Here is an 18,451-nt window from a genome sequence, read left to right as displayed (position 1 = left end):
ATTCGTCATGATGACATCACCGGTCACGTGACGTCATCTTAAAGGTGTTTTATTTAAATCTTTGAAAATCTATATCAAATCAACCACAAGAGACCGTAGATTTCTGTTAATGGGATTAGGTAGGAATAAATTAGGTCTTCATTTTATTTCGTGTGCGTGACCTCACATGACCTCTACTTCCGGTCGAAACGGGCCAAAAACGAAAGTACCCTGTAACTCAAAAGTGGTAAAACTTATGAAATTCTTTTCTCCGCGATAAAAGTGTCTAGCAAGGGTGGGCAATTCAAAAAATTGCGTGATGCAGCATTAAAGGTGCACTTTTTGAAGTCGTATAACTCTCGAAGGAGAGACGCCATTATGTTGAAACTATGTAGATCATTATATATTGGCAAGTTCTCGTAAGTTATTAAATGACGTCATGATGACGTCATCACGACGTCATCACATGATTTTTAATGATTTTTTTCATTTTTGCACCTTTAATTTTTATTTTTATTTGTCTGATTCAGTACTCGCAATGTTTTGCATAGTTCCCAAAGAGCAATTGCAATGAAACTTTCAGGGATTGAAGGTTATGGTGCAATAATGATCCTAAAGCAAGGATGTCATGATGACGTCATCACTGGTCACGTGACGTCATCTTAAAGGTGTTTTCTGTGAAATGTTTGAAAATCTATATCAAATCAGTCAAAAGAGACCCGTAGATTTCTGTTTGCGGGATTGGGTAGGGATTAATTATAGGTCTTCATTTTGTTTCGTGTGCGCGACCTCACGTGACCTCTACTTCCGGTCGAAACCGGAAGTGCCCCTTTAATTCAAAAGTGGCAAAAGTTATAACGTTGCTTTCCAAGGACGTAAGTGTCTAGCAAGGGTGGGCAGTTCAAAAACAATATCGATGACGTCACAAATTGCAACAGCGCCCTCTAGCGGCAGGTTGAAAACTCTTCAAAATGGACTTTTTGAAGATGTCTGTGGTGAAGTTTTTTGTAATCACTTTAAATTTTACACACATGGTTACTGTCAGCTAGCTAGGCATCATATGTGTGAAGTTTCAGATCAATGACGTCATCGGGGTCACGTGATGCGGCATTAAATGTGTACTTTTTGAAGTCGTATAACTCTCAAAGTAAGGACGCGATTGTGTTGAAACTTGGTAGATTGTTAGATATTGGCAAGTTCTCGTGAATTGTTAAATGACGTCATGATGACGTCATCACACAATTTTTTTATGATTTTTTCCATTTTTGCACCTTTAACACATAAATTGCTATCTGAACATGGTATAATCAAAATTTATGTTTTTATTTATGCCACATTAGGCAAATTGCTTTGAATACACAACAAATTTCAAACTCAGTTGAGAAATTTGAAAATTTTATTGACGAAACAGCTCTGCATTTGTGCACAAATGCAAACATGTCTAGTTTATAAATATTATCCATTTAATCTTTACAACAAATGAGTGACCTGGCAGAAGGATTTCTAGGAAGTCTTGTAACAACATCGACCAGTGGTTGACACATGGTCACCTGCGAAACATCAATCTGTGAGTTACTTCATTCATGCAATGCAAATTCGTGAGATTTGTTTCGGTTTGTCCTGGCACCCAGCCTCTTCGACCCTGCGCGGCAATGAATGAACCAATCCGGAGAACCATGCTTAGTACAACACGAAAGTAACCCGACCAAAAAGGGCGGATCGAATGGCAGGTTGGCGGGCAAGGGGCAATGAGTGAACCAATCCGGAGAACCATCTGCGAAACACTGTCCTATGAGTCACCTGACCGAACGGAACCTAGCACAGTATTGGGCCCGAAATAGCCAGCCGCGTATTCCGGAAAAAGCCAGCCGCGTATTCGGAAAATAGAACACATACAGTACAGGGAGGTTCAATTCTGAAGATGAAGATCTGTTTTATTCGAACGAACTTTAAAATACTGGCCATAAACTACAACTTTTTATTTGATAATATGTCAATTTAATAAGTATTTATGATTAAAAAACAATGAAAAAAGAAATAAACTTTTAACAAGACGTCACAAATGACCCGCAAACACAAAGGCAAAAATTAAATCGTTTGTGTTACACTGTGTCATTAATATACTGTGTAAATACATAACTATAATTTGAAAATAATTTGTACCCTTCATTTAGACAAAAATTTGCTTTTTTATTCCAGAATCTTAAAGACTGATATACTGGGCGGATCAAATTTTGGAGCTGGCTAATTTGGTCAATTAATTAGTGGTTAATTAATCACAGTAATATACGCCATTTTCAATATATTTTACCGCACATAACAATGCGGCTGACTTAAAAACAATTTGAAAAGAATTTGTACCATTCATTATGACAAATATTTGCTTTTTTATTCCAGAATCGTGAAGACTGATATACTGGGCGGATCAAATTTTGGAGCTGGCCAATTTGGTCAATTAATTAGTGGTTAATTAATCACAATAATATACGCAATTTTCAATATATTTTACCGCACTAACAATGCGGTTGACTTAAAAACAATTTGAAAAGTATTTGTACCCTTCATTAAGACAAAAATTAACTTTTTTGTTCCATAATCTTTAAGACTGATATACTTGGCAGATCAAATTTTGGAGCTGGCTAATTTGGTCCACTAATTAGTGATCAATTAATCACACTAATATACGCCACTTTTAATATATTTTACCGCACATAACATTGCGGTTGACTTTAAAACAATTTGAAAAGAATTTGTACCCTTCATTAAGACAAAAATTTGCTTTTTTATTCCAGAATCTTCAAGACTGATATACTGGGCGGATCAAATTTTGGAGCTGGCCAATTTGGTCAATTAATTAGTGGTTAATTAATCACAATAATATACGCAATTTTCAATATATTTAAACCGCACTAACAATGCGGTTGACTTAAAAACAATTTGAAAAGAATTTGTACCCTTCATTAAGACAAAAATTAACTTTTTTGTTCTATAATCTTTAAGACTGATATACTTGGCAGATCAAATTTTGGAGCTGGCAAATTTGGTCCACTAATTAGTGGTTAATTAATCACACTAATATACGCCATTTTCAATATTATTTTACTGCACATAAACAATGCGGTTGACTTTAAAACAATTTGAAAAGAATTTGTACCCTTCATTAAGACAAAAATTTTCTTTTTTATTCCAGAATCTTTAAGACTGATATACTGGGCAGATCAAATTTTGGAGCTGGCCAATTGGGTTCACTAATTAGTGGTTAATTAATCACACTAATAATATACACCACTTTCAATATATTTTACCGCACTAACAATGCGGTTGACTTAAAAACAATTTGAAAAGAATTTGTACCCTTCATTAAGACAAAAATTTACTTTTTTATTCCATAATCTTTAAGACTGATATACTGGGCAGATCAGATTTTGGAGCTGGCTAATTTGGTCCACTAATTAGTGATTAATTATGCACACTAATATACGCCACTTTCAATATATTTTACCGCACATAACATTGCGGTTGACTTTAAAACAATTTGAAAAGAATTTGTACCCTTCATTAAGACAAAAATTTGCTTTTTTATTCCAGAATCTTCAAGACTGATATACTGGGCAGATCAAATTTTGGAGCTGGCCAATTTGGTTCACTAATTAGTGGTTAATTAATCACACTAATATACGCCATTTTCTATATATTTTAATACCGCATATAACAATGCGGTTGACTTAAATACAATTTGAAAAGAATTTGTACCCTTCATTAAGACAAATATTTGCTTTTTTATTCCAGAATCTTTAAAACTGATAAACTGGGCAGATCAAATTTTGGAGCTGGCTAATTTGGTTCACTAATTAGTGATTAATTAATCACACTAATATACGTCATTTTCAATATAATTACCGCACATAACAATGCGGTTGACTTAAAAAAAATTGAAAAGAGTTTGTACCCTTCATGAAGACAAAAATTAACTTTTTTATTCCAGAATCTTTAAGACTGATATACTGGGCAGATCAAATTTTGGAGCTGGCCAATTTGGTTCACTAATTAGTGGTTAATTAATCACACTAATATACGCCATTTTCAATCAATTTTACCGCACATAACAATGCGGTTGAATTAAAAACAATTTGAAAAGAATTTGTACCCTTCATTAAGACAAATGTTTGCTTTTTTATTCCAGAATCTTTAAGACTGATATACTGGGCGGATCAAATTTTGGAGCTGGCCAATTTGGTCCACTAATTAGTGGTTAATTAATCACAGTAATATACGCCATTTTCAATATTATATACAATTACGCACAAAACAAAGCGGTTGAATTATTAATTGTTAAAGGGAATGTACACGTTTGGTAATTACTCAAAACAAATATTAAATTAAAAACTCACTTGGTAACGAGCATTTGAGAGCTGTTGATAGTATAAAACATTGTGAGAAACGGCTCCCTCTGAAATAGCATAGATTTTGAGAAAGAGGTAAATTCTCACTAAAATAGTAAAAGACTTCTAGCCAGAAGTATTTTATTCCTATCTGTCCAAAAAGGGTGTTTTTTTCTCTCATCATTTTCTCACAACTTTGATGACCAATTGAGCTCAAATGTTCACATGCTTGTTATGTTATGCTTATGTTGGGATACACCAAGTGAGCAGACTGGTCTTTGACAATTACCAAACGTGTTCTTTCCCTTTAAGATAAAAATTCACCTTTTTTTTTGTTCCAGAACCTTAAAGACTAGTATAGTGGGCGTATCAAATTTTGAAGCTGGCTATTTTGGTCCACTAAAAATTAGTGGTTAATTAACCACAGTTATAGATGCCATTTTCAATGTATACGCACAATTGCATAGGCGGTGGACATAACAAAAATTTGAAAAAAAATTGTACCCTTAATTAGAGGGGAAAAAAATGTTTTCTTAGTTCCAGAACTTTGAAGATTGATATACTGGGCGTATCAATTTATTTAGCTGGCAAATTTGGTCCACTAATTAGTGGTTAATCAACTATGCACAATATTTCCTACAGAACAATCTCTTCAAAAAATTATTGTTCCCTTCATTATGATAAAAAAATTGTATTTTTTAGCCCCCAATCCTCCAGACTTAATATATAGCTACTAGCAAGTAAAGATCTGCACGATCAGAAGAAAAGCTGTTGAGGTTCTCTTTGAAGTAGAAGTTACATTTTCATATTTAAATTAAAACAGTTTCCCTTATGAACCAAAAAGAATTCAGACTTGAACTTGTTTGACATTATAACCAAGTAAAGGCCTGAGCGATTTTGACTAAGAAGATGGCTGCCCGAGGTCGGTTGGAGCAGTGAAAATGGGGTAAGACTAATTGAAGCTTTGGAGAACACCATTAATTTGTTTTTAAATTGTTTCACGCCCCCTTATTGTAAGCTTCCTTTGGAACATTTATTAACTTCTAATTTAAAATGGTCCTGACATTAGCAGAAAAACAAAAACAACATCATATTGGGCAAAAAATATATCAAGGCTAAAGCAAAATAATTAGTTTTGCATTTCAAAGTTATCGGGTGCTGGCCTTTACTTTAAGAAAGAGTAACAACGCACTGAATATGAGCTATTTCAATTAAGAAAACACATGATGTAAATAAACTGAAAATACATGGACAAAACTCATTCAAAGGACAACATAACTGTGCTTAAAGTCACCTGGAAATATAATTTTTATTTTTTCAAACATTAAAAGTAGATGTTTAGTAACAATAAAACATTTTTTTTAGTAATTGTTTGTCACGATTTATAATATGTTTAAAAAATAGTTAAAGTTGTTTGGGGGTTGACTCCGCCTACCCCTTTTGTGACGTCAATCGAGGCAGACTTTGCCTTTATGCGTAGAGTAAACACACGTGCAAATAACATGCAAGTCCAAGTCATTGAGTTCGTACGTTTTGAAAAAGTTGTTTTCTTGCATTCGTATTAATGCTGGATGCAGCAAAACAACTAAAGATGGGGTCAGTCTGCATGGCTGGTCAGACTCACAAGAGCAATAGTGTCTAGTGGTTCGGTCCGACGTCTTTTTCAGCACTGTGCAGCATTTTCTCTTCAATATCGCGCCTCGAACAGCGCCCTCTCGGGTCGGGCCTACTCTTAAATTTGTAAATAAGATAAGAACTAATTTTTTTAACCTTAGTTAACTGTTTATTCACATTCCACTCATCAAAACACATAATTATATTAGTGACAAAAGCTTTATTTCGACAAAATACCACTTCCAGGTGACTTTAAAGGAGCTAATTCACAGTTTACTCATAAAGCCATAACTCATCTTTAAATTATTCTCATTCTTTGCAGTTATCATTTAATCGCATGAAGATGAATGACAGAAAACCCTCGTTTACTTTTATAAAAAATTAAAAAAACATTGTTTGGCAATGGAAAAAATGATCTTTGTTAGAATAACAACTTAGATTAGTTGAACACCAAATGGGGGAGCCTTTGTATTGCCTTATTCGCATGATAACTAAGGGCCTTGCCCTTCATACAATTTCTTGTTTTGTGTTGCCATTTGCCATTTTTCTTTATATTATTGTTTTAAAAGTAGTTGGTTTTACAAAACAGTTTGTGAAGATTTGTATATTAAAGCAGTTTGAATAAAATTCGAATTTGAATGCAAAATTGAATTCGTTGCACATGAAAAAGAAAAAGCATACTAGAAGCAAAATCATGTTCGCTTCGGTGATTCTTATTAAATGCATCATTGTAAATAGGTAGTAGACAATCAACTTAACGGTCAAAGTGTAGTCTTGAATGCCTATAAATGAAATAGAATGACTAAAGCGAGAAAAACTGCACGAGAAAAACGAAATCACGTGTGCACGAAAACGAAATTGAATGCAAGAGCTAAAAATAAACCCTAGTTTATTTTAGAGCATTAGAGGGAAAAGCGTGAATTTGACTGCAATAAAATGCAATTGAATGCATGTTTTTTTTGCTGAATGTGGCTGGGAAAACCTATTCTTATACAATAAAATTATATCTAGAGAATATGACATCATGTGAACATTCTCGTAGAATTTCCAAGTTGGTGGAACTGTGTTGACCTACATACTGGCATTGTTCAGCCACCGGTAATGTCTCATGTTACAAACTAAAGAATATTCTTCAGTAATTTCGAGAAAGTAAAGCCTTGCCTGAACAAACAAAATGCAACAATAATCATGTCTTTTTCACGCACGATGATATGCAGCAGGCCGTGTGTGTTGATGTGTACTAACCATCTTAGATCACGTGATGTTGGAAGCGCAATCGGTCTATTCAGCCACCGACGATTGTAAGATAAATAACAAATGGCGTACGTAAAAGCTGTGATTAATTAACCACTATTAAGTTGACCAAATTGTCCAGCTCAAAAATTTGACACGCCCAGAGTAAGCCCTATATTAGTCCACAAGGTTATGAAATAAATTTTAAAAAACAAACATTTTTTTTGTCATCACGCATTTTGTGCGTATTAAAGATTAAAAAAGGCGTCAAGTGTGGTTAAATAACCACTAGTTGGTGGACCAAAATGCCAAGCTCAAAAATTTGATACGCCCAGTATATTATTCTATACAAGGTTCTGAAAAAAAAAAATTGCATTACGATCAAGGGTACAAATTATTTTCTAATCTTGTCTTGCAACGCCTATGCAATGACGATTGAAAATGACGTCTAAAAATGAAGGGTACAAAAATTATTCTTTTCAAATTGTTTTTAAGTCAACATCATTGTTTTATGTGCGGTATTAAAATATATAGAAAATGGCGTATATTAGTGTGATTAATTAACCACTAACTAGTGGACCAAATTAGCCAGCTCCAAAATTTGATCTGCCCAGTTTATCAGTCTTAAAGATTATGGAATAAAAAAGTTAATTTTTGTCTTCATGAAGGGTACAAATTCTTTTCAAATTGTTTTTAAGTCAACCGCATTGTTAGTGCGGTAAAATAATATTGAAAATTGCGTATATTATTGTGATTAATTAACCACTAATTAATTGACCAAATTGGCCAGCTCCAAAATTTGATCCGCCCAGTAAATCAGTCTTTAAGATTCTGGAATAAAAAAGCAAATTTTTGTCTTAATGAAGGGTACAAATTATTTTCAAATTATAGTTATGTATTTACACAGTATATTTAATGACACAGTGTAACACAAACGATTTAATTTTTGTCTTTGTGTTTGCGGGTCATTTTGTGACGTCTTGTTAAAAGTTTATTTCTTTTTTCATTGTTTTTTAATCATATATACTTATTAAATTGATATATTATCAAATAAAAAGTTGTGGTTTATGGCTAGTATTTTAGAATTCGTTCGAATAATACAGATCTTCATCTTCAGAATTGAACCTCCCTGTACTGTATGTGTTCTATTTTCCGAATACGCGGCTGGCTTTTTCCGGGAATACGCGGCTGGCTATTTCGGGCCCAATACTGTGCTAGGTTCAGTTCGGTGTCACCTGTCAGAAGGATTTCTAGGAAGTCTGGTAACACCATCGACCAGTAGTTGACAGACGGTCGCCGCCAAAACTTCCTCCAATCAGATGACTCGTAAGTGGGAGTTTGGGTCAGGGTTTTGTAGACTTGCAACCCGACGTCTAAAAAGACACAAACGTGTTGAATTCCACACACACAACCGTGTTGATTTCCACAAGGATGCCATGCCACTAGACCTTCTAATTTCAATCCAAGATGGCGCGGGTTACGCTTTTAATAGTGGGTGCGTTCGTTTAGCTTCCCTGGGTCATCCCCGGTCTGCCCCGGTGCGTTCGAATAGCTTTTGACGTCACACCAGGGGCTCACCCAGGTCAGCCCCCAGTGCCCTGCTTGTGGAGTGGGTCACTTGGGGGCTGGCCCCAGGTAAACGACGTCACTACGAGAGCGGTGAGTGGTCGTTCGTTTAGCTCTTGTCAAGGGCTCACCCGAGTGAGGACCGCAGTGTAGACCCAGGGAAGATAAACGAACGCACCCTATATAGATTACTGAGAGTAGTCCTAGAGATTGTTACAAATTGTTACTGACTAGCGGGAAACCCGCTAGATTTCCATGCTGTTTCGATTTTACAAAGCACTAAGATTGATCTTTACTTTGCAGCAATCTTAATTGCTATAAGCAAAGAGTGACGTCACACTACCAATTACCCTGTCCTTGTTTATGTATTCCTTTCCCGTATTATTTCCCTAGCCCCGTTAATTTTTTTTCCGTCCTCAATCATTCCTGTTTTACCCGTTTTGTACTATTTGTCAGTCTAATTAATTTTTTTCCCGTCCCGTTCATTATCCCCCGTTCGCCCACTTGTACGCGTTTTTGCAATGTTTTTTGTGTTGTGCAAATTCCTGTACTGCGGGTGCCGCTAGACAGGTAAACTGGGCAGTTAGCACATCTGAATACCTGCTCTACGCATAACAATGTGCACTGTTGATGATCGGATCATAGTGCATGCAGGGGAGGTGATGCTTTACACAATGACCACGTGACGACAATTAAGTAGTCAGTGTTGTGTTAGTTTTACTGTTAACTGTCACTTTAAAAGGAACTAGACATAGAGAGTTTGTGAACAAACTCTAGGTGTTCGGTTTCCGGGAGTAAAAGCCTGGTGTAAAAAACAAATATTGCACATTGCTTTGTGCTAAAGATTTGTAATAAATTATAAAAATTGCAAAAAATTTCAAAACAACACAATGACATCATCATGACGTAATTTCGAGTTCAGAAAGTTAATGTCCTTGACTAACAATGCACCAAGTTTCACCTCAGTCGAACTTTTGGTTTGGCAGACACACATCTTTGAAAAGTGCACCTTTAAAGCAATACCACGTGACACATGATGACGTCATGAAGCTAATACTCCACAGATATGTTGCTAATATGAAGGAGATTATGTTTAACAATTCTGAAACAATTGTTATCCTGACACAAACATCTAGTAAAAGTGTGTTTTTAGATGTTTTAAATCTGCCGCTAGAAAGCGCACTAATTTTTGGTGACGTCATCTGAATTATTTTTGTAAACCATCCATACCTTTGCAAAGTTTTATTATGTGGTTGTAACCATCAAAAGGTGTACATTTCAACCTAAAAAGCCATACATGAAACGTCTTTTCAAAGCGTTTTACAGTCACTTCGGGTTTAGACTGATCAAACGGTCAAAAAAGGTCACCAACATATCCATTTTTGTGAAGTTTGTAAAGCCCTTTCATAAAATGTAAAGATTGTCAAACTAGCTTATGTGGTTGAGGAATTATGAATTATGAAATATTGACGACTGTGGAGTAGACTAACTAACAGCATGGGACACGTATGTTTTTGAACGCCTTGAAAGAAGACTATTGTACGCGAAGCTTTTTAGGTGGGTGATAACTGGTGCGTGACTCTGCTGCACCGCTAGTTCAATACACGTGGTGTAGGTCTACGTGTAAAATGTGTATGCACATACCAATTATCATTAAATTCACACAGTTTAAACCCAATTTAACAGTTTCACGCAGTTTTGCTGCGTGAAAAAACAAACACAAATTTATCTCATCATTGACACAATTTTCAAACAGTTTTCAACCAGAGCATTTCCTGTCAAAACAGTTTTCACACAAAAATGCAGGGTTTTGAGTTCATAGTGACTTTTGGTTTTGTCACTAGAAACTCCGGTTCCATTGTGTGCTGTCTGTTACCCTCCACACATAGATTTTCTTGTGAATAGTAGCTGTGTATGATTCATGGTTCGCTGAATAAAGTGGCGATAACAAACTTTTATCCTTTTGATCACCATCAGCCCCATGTATAATAAACTTCAACGGCTGACGATTGCACTTTTGGTATTGTCATTGTTAAACTCCGGTTCCATTGTGTGCTGTCTGTTACCCTCCACACATAGATTTCCTTGTGAATAGTAGCTGTGTATGATTCATGGTTCGCTGAATATTGTGGCGATAACAATTTCAACTGAATGCTTGATTTATTATCTAGAGGGCAAGGCTTAAGGCCAGTAATCATATTGTGCACGTACACCACTTATTTTTTGTTGGAAACAGTTTGCTAACGGCCATTTCCGTTACCCTTTGAAATAAAATCAGAAAATGTATAAGTTTCCTTGTTGCATAAAATTAAATTGAAGATGATGCCTGAATTGATTTTTACAATCAGAGCTTGACTCTAGACTGGGAACGTGTTGGATTCCATGCACACTACAAGTGGTTCAATAGGTAGTGCAATTCCAATACTTTTATATGCTGATGTTTTCGTGATGTCAGCATCAACAGGAAGTTCCAACAACTTTGTCCTCTCCTGCTTTCAAAAACACCAACATGATTTACATACGACGTGCTGTACACAGACTACGTTGTACAGCTTTCATGAAGATACAATGATCTTAATAGATGTTAAATTTGCATCGGGGATGATTTAACATCTATTATATCGTTGCGGTACCCGCTGCCAAAACATAGGATTCGAACTGCCTCTAGCTGCCGGGCAACCTCGGTAGTCTAGTTGGTAAGACACTGCTCTAGAATTGCAAGGGTCGTGGGTTCGAATCCCACCCGAGTAACATGCCTGTGATATTTTTTCACAGGACTCGGGAAAGTACTGAGTATACAGTGCTAACACACATCGGTGTATGGGTAAAAACCAAAATTAATACAATGATCTTGTTAATTGAATGTTAATTACTCGTTAATTAATCACTTTGTGAACCAATATGTACAGATCTGTATGAGTTAACACAATCTACTTCCATGACATGTAAAATGTCAAAGATCAAAAGCTAAACAGTCTTGATTGGTTTCATCTAAATTTGAGCGCACCTTATATATCAAGGCATAAAGGCTTGGCTTTTTCTCTAGTATTATTTTTATCACACAACTAGTGTTCCCTTTTATGTTTTATTATGATGTTGGGTATTTTGTATATCTGTTTCATTTAAGTATTCATCTCTGACTTTATTGGTAAAGTTTTATTTGACGCTAACTGTTTTGTGTTTGTTCTTCCTATAATTAGCTGTTCCGACCTACCGTCTTAACAGGTATTGTTTTCGTCAAGATTTTTAATATTAGCTGTTCCGACCTGCCATCGGAACAGAAAACATCTTAACTTATTATTTTGTTTAAACCCTATCTCCCAAACCATAATACGAAAGTGTGAGTTTATTATACCAAATTGAAGCTCACAACACAAGCTTTACTTGAAATGTAAAAAAATGTAAACAATCTTAATTAATTAACCACGTAATCGTCATTTGATTAAAACTGGATGCAGTCACTTTGTGAATAATCCACTATGGTAAATGTACTACAGTATGTACCTACCACGAGTTGTGACCAACCCGAGTGTGCCGGTGCAAAATTGAACTCCGCCACTGTTATATCGACGATTTTTTTGTCAAATTTTGACGTCACTTTTGCACCAAAAAGTTGTAATTCCTAAGGTTTTGCGAATTTTGCATGCCTCCACACAGGAAAGTTGTTCAGGATGCTCAACTTGGTCGATTTGCACCGTCAAAACGCGAGTTCCAGAGTTGACTATTAGAAAAACAAGATGGCCACTCTTGCCTTTTTCCTGCCCGGGGAATAAACTTTTTAATTTTTGAGCCACCCCGAAAAGCCGAATTAGCGTGATTACGATACACGATTCCCCGCTAGCGCCGAATTTATGTCCTAGCCTTGTTGGGCCCAGGTGTTGATTTACTTTTAAGGGGAGGTACACGTTTGTTAATTATTTAAAACAAATATTAACTTAAAAACTGACTTGTAAAGAGCATTGAAGAGCTGTTGATAGTATAAAACATTGTGTGTGGGAAACGACTCCCTCTGAAGTAAAGTAGTTTTTGAGAAAGAGGTAATTTCTCACTAACATATTAAAAGACTAATAGCTAGAAGTCTGTTATTCATAGCTGAAAGCACACCAATTCGTCCAACAAGGGTGTTTTATCTTTCATCATTTTCTCGCAACTTCGATGACCAATTGAGCCCAAATTTTCACAGGCTTGTTATTTATGCTTATGATGGGATAAACCAAGTGATAAGACTGGTCTTTGACAATTACCAAACGTGTACATTGCCTTTAATTACATACTAAATACTTTCAAATAATATCATATCTTGTGAACTGCAAGGTTTTTGACACAACCCATACAATGGGTTTATTTAATTTATTAAAATTGCAAAAATATTACAAAAATGTTGTCATTGTCTCCCGGTTGAAACCGGAAACAGAAGAGAAAAAGATACTTTGAGGTCAGCAAACAGTATAATGTTTGAATGTTGATACATAATGGTAATTCTCCGTATGAAATGAAGTGTAAAGACACTGGACACCATTTTGGTAACTGTCAAAGACCAGTCTTCTCATTATTGGTGTATCTCAAGCTAAGCCAAAAAAAACCCCCCGAAACACGAAAATTTGAACTCAATTGGTCGAAGTAGCGAGATAATAATGGAAGAAAATACACCCTCGTCACACGAAGTTGTGTGCTTTCAGATGCTTGATTTCGAGACCTTAAAATTGTACTTCCCCAGTTTTGGAACATTTCAGACCTGTTAGTGTAACAGAGATTTCTAAACTTATCTCTGGATCACCATCTAAATCGTGTGTCTTGGATCCTGTACCAACATGGATGCTTACAGACCATATAAATATATTGGCACCTGTGATCACAAGGATTGCGAACAACTCTTTCGAAACAGCAATTTTCCCGGACCATTTTAAAAACGCACAAGTTACACCGCTCCTAAAAAAGCCATCACTTGACCCTGGAATTTTAAAGAACTTCCGTCCTGTCTCCAATTTAAAGTTTGTGTCCAAAATTGTTGAGAAGGCTGTCGCATGCCAGCTCATTGATCATTTATCTTCTAACAACTTATATGAACACTTTCAATCAGCTTACAGAAAATTCCACAGTACAGAAACAGCTTTATTGAGGGTACAAAATGATATTTTATGTGAACTGGATGATAAATTTGGTGTATTTCTTATTCTTCTTGATCTTTCTGCAGCCTTTGACACCATTGACCATGATGTACTTTATTATATCATATCTCAGTAACAAGACCCAGTCAGTGAACATTGCTGGTGTCCTGTCTGACTTTGATCTACTCCCTTACGGCGTGCCCCAAGGATCAGTTCTGGGGCCGTTGCTTTTTACAATCTATGCTAGCCAAATTGCCAATATTGCTCGTAAACATGGCTTGCGGGTACATGCCTATGCGGATGACACACAGCTCTATTTATCATTTGATTTAAACATACCCAATAGTGAGAAATCGGCACGCCAGTGTGCCGAAGCCTGCATATCTGAGATTAAGTCGTGGATGACAATTAACAAGCTTAAACTAAATGATGATAAAACTGAATTTCTCATTATAACTCCCAGACATCAACGCCATAAAATCACTAATCATAACATCCATGTTGACAGTGCCTCTATTCACGCCTCACCTTGTGCGCGTAATTTGGGAATTATTTTTGATAACACACTATCCATGGATAAACATGTCAGCAGAATCTGTCAATCGACATACTATTACTTAAGAACTGTTCATACCATTCGAAAAACCTTATCAAATAATACTGCTGCTACTATCATCCATTCTTTGGTCACTTCTCGCCTTCACAATGGTAATTCCCTATTATACGGAGTTACCGAACACCAGCTCCACAAACTACAACTTTTACAAAATGCTGCCGCTCGTGTTTTAACAAAATCTAAAAAACATGATCATATTACACCTATATTGCAGGAACTTTACTGGCTACCCATTCGACAACGAATTCAATTCAAAATTCTACTTTCTGCATTTAAATCTCAGATCGGTTTGACTCCGTCTTATATTGCAAATCTCCTTGTACGTTATGCCCCCTCTCGCACTCTTCGTTCTTCTGCTAAGTCCCTTTTAACTATTCCTAGAACTTCCTCATCATATGGTGATCGTGCCTTTTCCGCTTGTGCTCCTAAACTTTAGAACGCTTTACCTAATAACATCAGGTGCTGTAGTTCTCTTCCATTGTTTAAAAACTTGCTGAAAACTCATTTATTTAAATCTCTCGTTACATGTCTTGACAGTAGATTATTCATTGTTTAATTTTGTATTATGTTCTACACTTCTTTTTTGTTGTATGTATTGTTTTTTGTTCTGCGCCTCGGAATAGGGTCTTGTACACTAGATAGATTGCGCATTATAAATGCATTATTTTATTATAATTATTATTATTATCTAAATAATGTGAAATGTTTGCAAAAACGTTTTACAATTTTCAATTTGCTCGACTTGTTTTACTCATTCCTCAAAAACTACTGCACCTCAGCAAGTAGTATTAAAAGGGAAGCTTGCTACTATGTTTATCTTCAAACCGTGTGAGTTTAATGTAAATCCGTGAACATTGCATTTTGTGTCCTACAAAAAATACCCAATGAAATAACAAATTAATTACAGGCTAAATTTCGACGATCATTTGGAGACGAACCTACTACACCAAGGAAAAAGAAAATAACATTACGCCAGCTGTTCACCACACTGCAACACATGGGGTGTTACATTAACACCATGGGTGTTATCACATATAGCTATATTAACAAAATAATCAAAATGTACACCAATTTCTTTGAAAACAATTAAGAGTCAGTTCAGGTAAATAATTGACATAGTTGCTCACGGTCAAAAAATGAATTTTTTTTATACTTTGTGGGTGGAAGGGCCTTGGGGTGCAAGTAAACAAAATTGCATTTTCAATTCCATATATAGCCCGTTGCCATGGTTACGGCTCATTTTGTTTTTTGGCCATTTTAGGCCAATTTTGGGGTCTGAAAAACTGGATTTAAGCTCATATTTACAACTACACCCCACCAAAATGCAAAATTATTTCAAAAAACCTTTTATATCACTACAAAGTATCATCCTTGGCCTTCCTTGAGAAAAAAAAATTATTGCTATAAATATCACCCTTGTGCTATTTTTGCATCATGCATTACAGTATGTTTTTAGAACTTGCAAAATCGACATTTTTACCCTATTTTTGGACCCCCAAATGTCAATTTGCCAGGGGTCTCAGAAAATTCTCCTTTCGGCTGTGATTAGGGCAAACATTGGTCTTTCCATATCTGGTGTCAAAAACTTGGGCAATTGTATCCTGTTGTGACAGTCCTGCCTCAAAACTAGACTTTTTTCCCCAAAACGTGAAAAATGCCTTTTTAAGGGTCTTTTCACATAGTATCGATAAACGTATCCACGGTAAAAAATAAGGAACATTTTTCTTATACTTTGTGGATGGTAGGGACCTGGGGTCCAAATAAACAGCGTTTACATTTCAAATCATAATATAACACGTTGCCATGGTAACAGTTTATTTGTTTTTAGGCCACTTTAGGCCGATTTGGGGGTCTGAAAAACTGTGTTTTAGTTAATATTTACAACTCCACCCCACCCCACCAAAAAACAAGCATATTTATGAAACCTTTTCCATCACTATAAATTATCATCCTTGGCTTTACTTGAGACAAAAAACTATTGCTATAAATTTCACCCTTGTGGTGTTTTAAGATCGTGCATTAGAGTATGTTTTTAGAACTTGCAAAATCCACATTTTTACCATATTTTTTGCACTCAAAATTTCATTTTTGCAGGGGTCTCAGAATATTTTCCTTTCGGTTTTGATCACGGCCAAAACTTGTCTTTTTATTTCTTTTAAGAAAAACCCGGGCAATTGCATCCTGATGCAACAGAACTGTTTCAAAAATAAACCCTTTTCCCCGAAAACATAGAGCAATGCATTTTGAAATATTTGCTTCATTTTGAATTTATAACATTAAGAAGTTAGTAATAATTCCATCAATCTGGCAGTTTTTCATAAGCACTCTGTAGGCTTAGTGCATTACCAAACATTGATCAGGACTTGTTAAAGACCTAAATCTAAGAATTTGCCCCGGCCCCACCCCGGCCCCGGCCCAATCATATTTCTTGACATTGCATAAAAAAATAAAAAAGTTTTGTGAACAGCGCCTCTTTTTTGAAAGTCACATTTTTTAATTTCCCTTGCACATTAAGAAAGTTTGTACTGTCTTAATTTATTACTGGTCCTCAGAATATTTCCCCTTTGGTTGTGATTGGGCTATCATTATGGTTTGCATGTCTGCTGGGGAGAAACACTTTTATTGTATTCTATTGTGACACTTCTGCCTCAAACATGGTAATTTTTCCAAAAACAAAAAAAATGCATTTTGAAGTTATCCCTTAGTTTGAATTGATAAAAAACAAAAACGAGCATGCTTGTTAAAAAAATATGGCACTGTTTCCATGTTCTTTAAGTAACATATAAAAAGTTTATAACCATGCTTTGCCACTGAGAGTTCTTGTTTTGTCATGACTGCTTTACCTAGTTGTACAGGTATGATTCACATTGCAAGAAGAGAAGTAGTGCGATTAGCATTCTTTACCATTCTTGTGTATACATTTGTACATGGCCTTTTAACAGTCTTCTTGGTCCCCTGCTCGCTACCAAACTAAACATTTTCATCCCTATCAGAACAAAGAGGCTCTAAAAGTGAGCAAGTACTGTGTCCAAATTCAACTGCTTTGGCCTTCTGTAAGCAGTTCCCCCAACCATGGTGGGGTTCCTTTCAATTGTACTGTTGCAAACAATAAAAGAGTTCAACAGGTAATGTTTGACAATGTTTTTTGTTGATCGTTCTCAGAGAAATATATGCTAATTATGAACTAGTAAGATAGTGAATGGAAAAAATAATCAAACTAGCCTGAATAAACTTTTGTCACTGCAAATGCATCTTACTTATTTATGTTGAGCAGGTGCAAGTATTTACAACTTCTATCCGTGTTGTTTCATTAAAGGAACACACGTTGCCTTGGATCGGTCGAGTTGGTCTTTGAAAAGTGTTTGTAAACGTTTATTACAAAATGCATATGATTAGAAAGATATTTTAAAAGTAGAATATAATGATCCAGACAAGTATCACTCAAAAACATCTTTCTAGCCATGCATTTTGTAACAAGCGGTTACAAACGCATTTCAAAGACCAACTTGACCGATCCCTGGAACGTGTTCCTTTTAAATGATCTCTTACGCTCGTCATGCAAATCGTTAGTATCATTGTTTTTAATAAGATCTTGGCAAATTTTTCCAACACTTTTAAGCAGGCTTTTTAATTTCCCACATTTGTGTTGGACATGATTGGATGCTCCAAACCATCTGCCTCAAGCACAGAAACTACATTGTTTATGATCTCTATCTCTATGAAAAGTTTTACATTTGGTAGCAGGCAGGGACCAAGGTGAGTAGGCCCTGTATTAAAGACAACCTGTAAAGAATGCTCATCGCACTCTACTTGCAATGGGAATCATACCTGTACAATAGGTAAAGTAGCCAAATCAAGAACTCTCAGTTTCAAAGCATTGGTTATGGTTCGGTTGGATACCATTATATACAAACTTTGTATTCATTACTCAAAGGGCATTGAAACAGTGCCAG

Source organism: Asterias amurensis, chromosome 22 (assembly GCF_032118995.1).
Source record: "Asterias amurensis chromosome 22, ASM3211899v1".
NCBI lineage: Eukaryota > Metazoa > Echinodermata > Asteroidea > Forcipulatida > Asteriidae > Asterias > Asterias amurensis.
This window is presented reverse-complemented; position numbering follows the sequence as displayed.